Raw genomic sequence first — 8,129 nt, forward strand, 5'->3', positions numbered from 1 at the left:
GTGTTAGGTGCCATGGCAAGGGAGGAAAGGTCCTAAATCACTCGTTGAGGCTACATGTTAGAGTAGGGAATGTTAGAGTAGGGAATGAGGCAAGGGGAGCAATGGTGCTCCATAAGGAAAGTGAGTGATAACAACATGGCCAAGTGTTGAATCACTGGGAACTTAGGCATTTCCTTGGTTTATGTCTTATACAGTTCTCAAGAGGTTCTTTCATGATGTTTCATGTATGAGATGTTAATACTTATTATTTTGAGGATATGAAGTAGAATAAGCTCAAAAGAAGTGTTATACTGTTCAGTACTCAGTCATGTCCATCCCTGCCAGGCCTTTCTTGTCAGCTTAACAGACCTTCCTTGGTTGAGTGTACTGGCACTGCTGGACCTCTGCTGATGGTCTCTCTTTTAGCATCTTTTATAGGTTTCCCTACCTCATGGAGGGCTAAGAACTTTGCTCCCACACAAGGAATATTTGAAATGTTAGATTCCGGAGGATATGCACACAATAGCACTTAATAAATATTTGTCATATTGAATTGAACCTGAAGAAATGAATTTACCAATGGGAAGTAGATAATGAAGGAGGGGAAGAGGGAGTCCAAGGTAAGCCATAGGGGAGCTTTGCACAGGCAGGTAAGCTTGAACACAGTGTTCTAAAAATCACTTCAAGTAAATAGCTGCTTTACACCTGCATGAACCTGCAAGACATTTTCTATGACAGCAACCAGGTGAAGAGTTTATTAGCATCTCCCCTTCACTGGGCCACATTCTGTTGCCAAGAATACTGATGCTACCCTCCACTTGAACTGTAGTAAACAACAATTTACCACTCATATTTTAGGAATGTGAATGTTGCAACAACAAAATACTCATTGACAGACATTAATCACTTTCTGAGCCAAGAAGGATAAAAACTACACAGAAATGGGCTTCCCTGGTGGTGCAGTGGTTGAGAGTCCACCTGCCGATGCAGGGGACACGGGTTCGTGCCCCATTCCAGGAGGATCCCACATGCCGCGGAGTGGCTGGGCCCATGAGCCATGGCTGCTGAGCCTGCACGTCTGGAGCCTGTGCTCCGCAACGGGAGAGGCCACAACAGTGAGAGGCCCACGTACCATAAAAAAAAAACCAAAAAAATAAACAAAAAAACCTACACAGAAACAATAGAACTCAAATGACAGATGGGACTGAGGGGTGTTCAGGACCTCATTGAGACACCTGTGATCATGCTGTAGACAGGCTTTCCTAATTAATTTCTCAAAGTAAACTAAAGCAAGCACATATAACCTTTGTATTCCCAGTGCCTAACACTGCATTGGCAGAGTTAAAAGCTGATTTGGTAATGAAGGCTTTCTTCTTACCATCTGGTTGTAATTAAATGACTAATTTGTCTTTCCCTCAACACCAGATTATAAATTCTGTGAGGGCCGGGATCACATTTGACTTGTTTACCCTCATTGCTCAAGATCCAGTGCACATAAGTAGATGCTTAGCAAATATTGTTGACATGAAAATGAAATGATAGGAAATCAGGAGAGAACAGAATGATTGAGCTTCTACTGTGTGCCACGCATTTTGATAGGTGCTTATGCATTACAGTAGGTACCTCACTTTTATTCCCCATGACAACTCTGGTAGATATAAATTAATATCATAATTTTACAGTTAAAACTGGGAAGGACAGGGCTTCCCTGGTGGCGCAGTGGTTGGGAGTCCGCCTGCAGATGCAGGGAGCGCGGGTTCGTGCCCCGGTCCGGGGGGATCCCGTGTGCCGCGGAGCGGCTGGGCCCGTGGGCCGTGGCCTTTGGGCCTGCGCGTCCGGAGCCTGTGCTCCGCAGTGGGAGAGGCCACAGCGGTGAGAGGCCCAGATACAGAAAAAAAAAAAAAAAAAAAAAAAAAATGGGAAGGAAAACTAAAAGACAGGGGATATATGTATATGTATAACTGATTCACTTTGCTGTACAGCAGAAACACAACACTGTAAAGCAACTATACTACAAAAAAAAAAAAAAAAAAAAAAAAAAAAAAAAAAACTGGGAAGGACAACTTAGAGTGTTGAGTATTAACTATTTGCTGGGCCCTATGCTAGGAAATTTACATATATTATCCATATGTAGATCTTCAAAATACCCTGGAGTATTTTTCTCCATATCTTACAAATTTACAGAAAAAAACTGGCATGTAGTTAATAAAAATGATGCTAATATTTAGATCCATATCTTCTGATTACAAATTGAGTACAAATAATTAAATGTTCACTGAATGAATTAAGGGATTAGTGATTCTTATTAATTAATTTATTGATTCATAGATATTTATTTGCCCATAAAACTCTTATGAAGAGCAACTTTGCCAGTAGCACTTATTGTAAACAAAAATAATTTTAAGATCATTTTTCACCTGAAAAATCAAAATTTGTGCTTGAAAATCTCTTCTAAAATTTACATCCTCCTCTACTTACAGCTTGTATCACATTTAAATTATCTCTGACATAATTATTAAATCATAATCCAAGAAAACTCTTCATAAGATCTTTAAATAATACACTCAAGTATTTAAGAAGTCTCATTTTTATATATATCTTGTTGAAACTCATTTTATCTCCTTTTTTAATGGAAAATGCAATAAAAAGATTTTTAATATCTTATCCCTTATTTTACTGAATAGAATCCTGCCTTTATATTCAGCGTTATTCTGTAAATAAATCTGGACTTTTAAAGACTAATTTTAATAGCAACAATACTATTTGTAACATACTTTTTCTTTTCTTGGCCTTAGGAAAATATTCTAATAACTTAACTATGAAATTACATACCCTTTCATTTCCCAGATCCACACCCTAAAGCCTTCCTTATTTTTTATTTATCTCACCAGTTAGCCTCCTTTAGTGACATTTACTGACAGCTCATTCCTTTTCCTACTTTTCTGTTATAAGGTCTTACTTTTCAGTGGAGGTCACAGTTTTGAAAGCTGTGGCCACAAATGCTTTTACAGTCCTTTGGATGAGCTAAATCAAAAGGGCAATGAAACGGACACATTTTGCAACCAGACGGCTCTGTAATCCACAATTAATTTTCTAATTTCTGCATGAAAATTAAAAAGATATAGTTTGATTACAGAATGTATTTCATATATATGCAAGCACTTAAAACCTTTCTAATTATGTATGCAAGGCCTAAACCAATCTCAAGAATTAATGTCAGATTTAGAGCAGAATCTTAAAATATTGCTAATCCATTTTAAAATGTAAATGAATTAGTCATTTGGAGAATGCAAATTAAAATGGCAAAATACCACTACATACCCATTAAAATAACTCAGTGAAACAGACAATTTTCTAGGAAAATACAAATTATCACAATAGAATCAGTCATAGGAAACCTGAATAGACCAAGAATTAACTTTTACTCAATTAATCAATAAGAAAAAGGTACTCCACTTGAGAAAATGAGTTAATGACATACTTTTTTGTCAGGTTGACAAAAATTTTAAAAGGACAGTAATATCTACTTTTGGTGATAGCTTAGGGAGGCAAATACTGTCATATACAGTTGATAATAAAAAGAATCGCTAATACTTTCTTATGAATAAATTGCCAATGTTAATCAAAAAAGGGAAAATGTTTTTTCTTTTGGTCGCTGAAAATTTTCTTTTAGAAATTCTTCTAACCAACTAAAGATGTAAATTAAGATTTTGCTATAGGCGTGTTAATCATAAAGAACATTATTTTAAAAGAGTGAAAAATTGGAAAGATTCTAGATTTCCTTGTATAAATTTTATTACATGAATATATGATCATTAAAAATGAACTGATATTTCAATATGTTAATGATAGAATGTTGAACTTAAAAGCTCTTATTATACTCTAAGGAATCAACAAAATACAACTACACACAACAATATAGAGGGTTCTCACAAAGATATTTCACTAAAAGAAGTCAATCACAAAAAAATATGTATTATATTATTCCACCTATATAAAGTATATAAACAGGTAAAAACAATTTATGCTGTTAGAAATCAAGATAATGTTTAACTTTTGGGGAGATAATGACTGGAGGAGAACAGAAAGGGGTCCCTGGGGATGATAGTAATGTTCTTTTCTGAATATTGGTCCTGATTGCATGGGTGTGTTTGTGAAAATTCTTCTAGCAAATGACAGAAGCCAAGGTTTTCATGTACTAAGCTCTAAAGAGGAGCCAGAAAAGATATAAATAAGATATTATGTAACATAAATACTTTAAATAACCCTCCTTGGCCTGATTCTAAATCCTCATACAAAAGGATATTGATAAAATAACCAGTTCATTCTTCCCTTATCTCTTCATTCATTCAACAGTTAATTATTGAGAATTTCCTGTGTGCCAAGTCCACTTCTAGTTAATGAAGTGAGGAAAACCATTAGGTCACTGGTCTCATGGAATTTATATTCCAGCTGGGAAGATAAACAATAAACATTGTAACATTCCATTGAAAATTAATATGTATCACTTAGTGTTAAAAGCTATACAGAGATTAATCCTTTGTCAGTTGCTTCATTTGCAAATATTTTCTCCCATTTTGAGGGTTGTCTTTTCATCTTGATTATGGTTTCCTTGGCTGTATAAAAGCTTTTAAGTTTCATTACGTCCATTTGTTTATTTTTATTTTTATTTCCATTACTCTAGGAGGTGGGTCAGAAAGGATCTTGCTGTGATTTATGTCATAAAGTGTTCTGCCTATGTTTTCCTCTCAGAGTTTTATAGTGTCTGGCCTTACATTTAGGAGTTTACTCCCTTTTGAGTTTATTTTTGTGTATGGTGTTAGGGAGTATCCTAATTTCATTCTTTTACATGTAGCTGCCCAGTTTTCCCAGCACCACTTATTGAAGAGGCTGTCTTTTCTCCATTGTATGTTCTTGCCTCCTTTGTAAAGCAGCCCATGCAGCTCTTTATCAAAAAAAACCAAACAACCCAATCCGAAAATGGGCAGAAGATCTAAATAGACATTTCTCCAAAGAAGACATACAGATGGCCAACAAATACATGAAAAGATGCTCAACATCACTAAGCATTAGAGAAATGCAAATCAAAACCATAATGAGGTATCACCTCACACCAGTCAAAATGGCCATCATCAAAACATCTAGAAACAGCAGAAGCCGGTTGGAACCTGCGATGTCTTGTAGTTGTCTGAAGATCCTTCAATCACTATGTCAAGCGACACAGATGATTCTCTTTCTTCATATGATGAAGATCACGGATCTAAACTTATCCGAAAAGCTAGAGAGGCATCATTTGTCCCCACTGGAATGGCAGGTTTTGCAACAATCGTTGCATATAGATTATATAAATTGAAGAGCAGGGGAAATACTAAAATGTCTGTTCACCTGATTCACATGTGCATGGCAGCCCAAGGCTTTGTTGTGGGAACAATGACTCTTGGTATGGGCAATTCCATGTATCGAGAATTCTGGGCAAAACCTAAACCTTAGAAGAGGAGACGTTGTCTTGGTCTCATTGGTGATGCTTGCTTTAGTTAGACATCTCATATTGAGGTTATATGTTTATGTTGAAAATAAATTCTTTGGGTCGGACAATAACATGGTAATTTGAATACTGGCTTCCTTTCTTGCAGGCTTGATTTGCCTGGTGACCAGGTTACTGGTGACTAGTTCACTAGCTAGGTCATTCGGGGGAGGCAGATTAGCACAAAAACAGGTCATTTTTAAATGCTCTTGATAGTGGTACAATGTCCACCTTCTTAAGCTCTTCTGATGAAATTAGTTTTAAAGAGGACAACATGCCAATCCTGATAATGCTCCCAGTTGCTGCAGAATATCATATGCTTTTGATGTAATATAGGAATCCTATTTACCCCAGTTAATTTAACTCTTTCTGACTGCCTTGTGGACTGAGTACTGTTTTAAGGGCTGGTTGGCTCTAGAGGAACCCTTTCAGAACAGTGCACAGAATACAACATTATAAACCTCCTGGCAACTATATGTGTGTTTTTAAGCCAAACCTAAAAAGCTGGTAAGAGAGCTGCTTTGAAGTAGTATTTATTTCAGAATCATAGTTGTAAGCATGAGAATAACTTAACTGTAGATCCCCATTTAGCTCTTTTGTAATTGCAGAATTATATTTTGCTGCTGTTATATTAGAATAATTTTTGTGTCATTTTGAAATAGAAATATGAATTTTAAGTGCTAATGCTAGGGTAAATGAAAAACACTTTTTAAATGTGTGTAGCATGTTTATTTTCTCTGTAAGAATCATAAATGTTAAACTAAATAAATTGCCTATAATGGAAGTGATTTATGAGCAAGCTGGTTTGGTCAGACATTATACAAACTTTGGTATACTACAGAATGCTTTGTTGTACTTGTGAAATTCTCTTGTCTAACCTGAGTTTACATTCCATGATGATAACATGGTAAATGTAGTGTTATTAAAGTAAGTGAACACATTAAAAAAAATCTAGAAACAATAAATGCTGGAGAGGTTGTGGAGAAAAGGGGACCCTCCTGCACTGTTGGTGGGAATGTAAATTGATACAGCCACTATGGAGAACAGTATGGAGGTTCCTTAGAAAACTAAAAATAGAACTACCATATGACCCAGCAATCCCACTACTGGGCATATACCCTGAGAAAACCATAATTCAAAAAAGAGTCATGCACCCCAGTGTTCATTGCAGCACTATTTACAATAGCGAGGACATGGAAGCAACCTAAGTGCCCATCGACAGATGAATGGATAAAGAACATGTGGCACATATATACAATGGAATATTACTCAGCCATAAAAAGGAACAAAATTGAGTTATTTGTAGTGAGGTGGTAGGACCTAGAGTATGTCATACGGAGTGAAGTAAGTCAGAAAGAGAAAAACAAATACTGTGTGCTAACGCGTATATATGGAATCTAAAAAATAAGCACTGATGAACCTAGTGGCAGGGCAGGAATAAAGACACAGATGTAGAGAATGGACTTGAGGACACGGGGCAGGGGGAGGGGAAGCTGGGATGAAGTGACAGAGTAGCACTGACATATATACACTACCAAATGTAAAATGGATGGCTAGTGGGAAGCTGCTGCATAGCACAGGCAGATCAGCTCCATGCTTTGTGATGATTCAGAGGGATGAGATAGGGAGGGTGGGAGGGAGACTCAATAGGGAAGGGATATGGGGATATGTGTATACATATAGCTGATTCAATTTGTTGCACAGCAGAAACTAACACAACATTGTAAAGCAATTATACTCCAATAAAGATGTGAAAAAAAAAGATTTGGTACAAAAATGAAGAAAATAAGTAAAAGCTATACAGAGAATTTTAAAACGAAAGATAGGATGGTGACTGAGTTGCTGCTTAGGACTGGGTTGACAGAGATGGCCTAGCCAAAGAGATATTTAAACAGAGATGTGCAAAGAAAGAGCCAGTGATGAAAAATCAGGTATAAGGAATAGCATTTCAAAGAAAAAATGACTTCTGCATTTGACCTCAGGCAGCTGGGTCAGTGTTGCTGTTTATGTAGGAGTATGGGAAGGGCGGCCAGCTGATATAGGAAAGTGAAGAGGGGCTGCATTTCTCAAGTGTGAAATACATTTTTAGCTACTTTTGAATGAGTCTGGGCCTTAAAATATTTGAAATTAATTTGAAGGACTAAAGTAAAATCCTGGTCAGGTGTAAACAGGGTCATAGAAGCAGCTGGGGTTGGAGGAAGGTATTAGGCAGAACTATATATCAACAATTTGAATGAACCTAAATAGAAGATGAAGGCTAGTTGGGAGATTCATTAAGAGAAAATGTTAAGCCAAAGTTTGTTATTCCATTAACAATGAGGATATAATTCAAGATACTTTTATTAGATGGGGTGACTTAGCATTACTGTCCAGAGGTATAACATTGTCTTCCTATAGTGTAAACTTATAGAGTAAGGTGGTTACTGGTTTCTCTTATTGTACTTTTGTCAGCTCTGAGATTGATTCATTACAACTGATACTCTGGATAAGACAGATTCCATGCTTTCCTTTAACAAATATTTTCTGAGCATAGTGATAGGTATAGAGGATATAATGTTAATAAGAGATTGTTTTCTGCCCTCAAAACGATCACCATCTGGAAAGAAATAAGGGAGAAGTGAATTGT

At 36.5% G+C, this 8,129-nt stretch overlaps 1 pseudogene; it reads left to right on the top strand.

Annotated features, from left to right (window-relative positions):
* Positions 1 to 5,163: 5,163 nt before the first annotated feature.
* LOC112415077 (HIG1 domain family member 1A, mitochondrial pseudogene) lies at positions 5,164 to 5,469 on the top strand (annotated as a pseudogene).
* Positions 5,470 to 8,129: the final 2,660 nt, after the last annotated feature.

This window comes from Neophocaena asiaeorientalis, unplaced genomic scaffold (genome assembly GCF_003031525.2).
Source record: "Neophocaena asiaeorientalis asiaeorientalis breed wild unplaced genomic scaffold, Neophocaena_asiaeorientalis_V1.1 scaffold546, whole genome shotgun sequence".
In the NCBI taxonomy this organism is placed as follows: domain Eukaryota; kingdom Metazoa; phylum Chordata; class Mammalia; order Artiodactyla; family Phocoenidae; genus Neophocaena; species Neophocaena asiaeorientalis.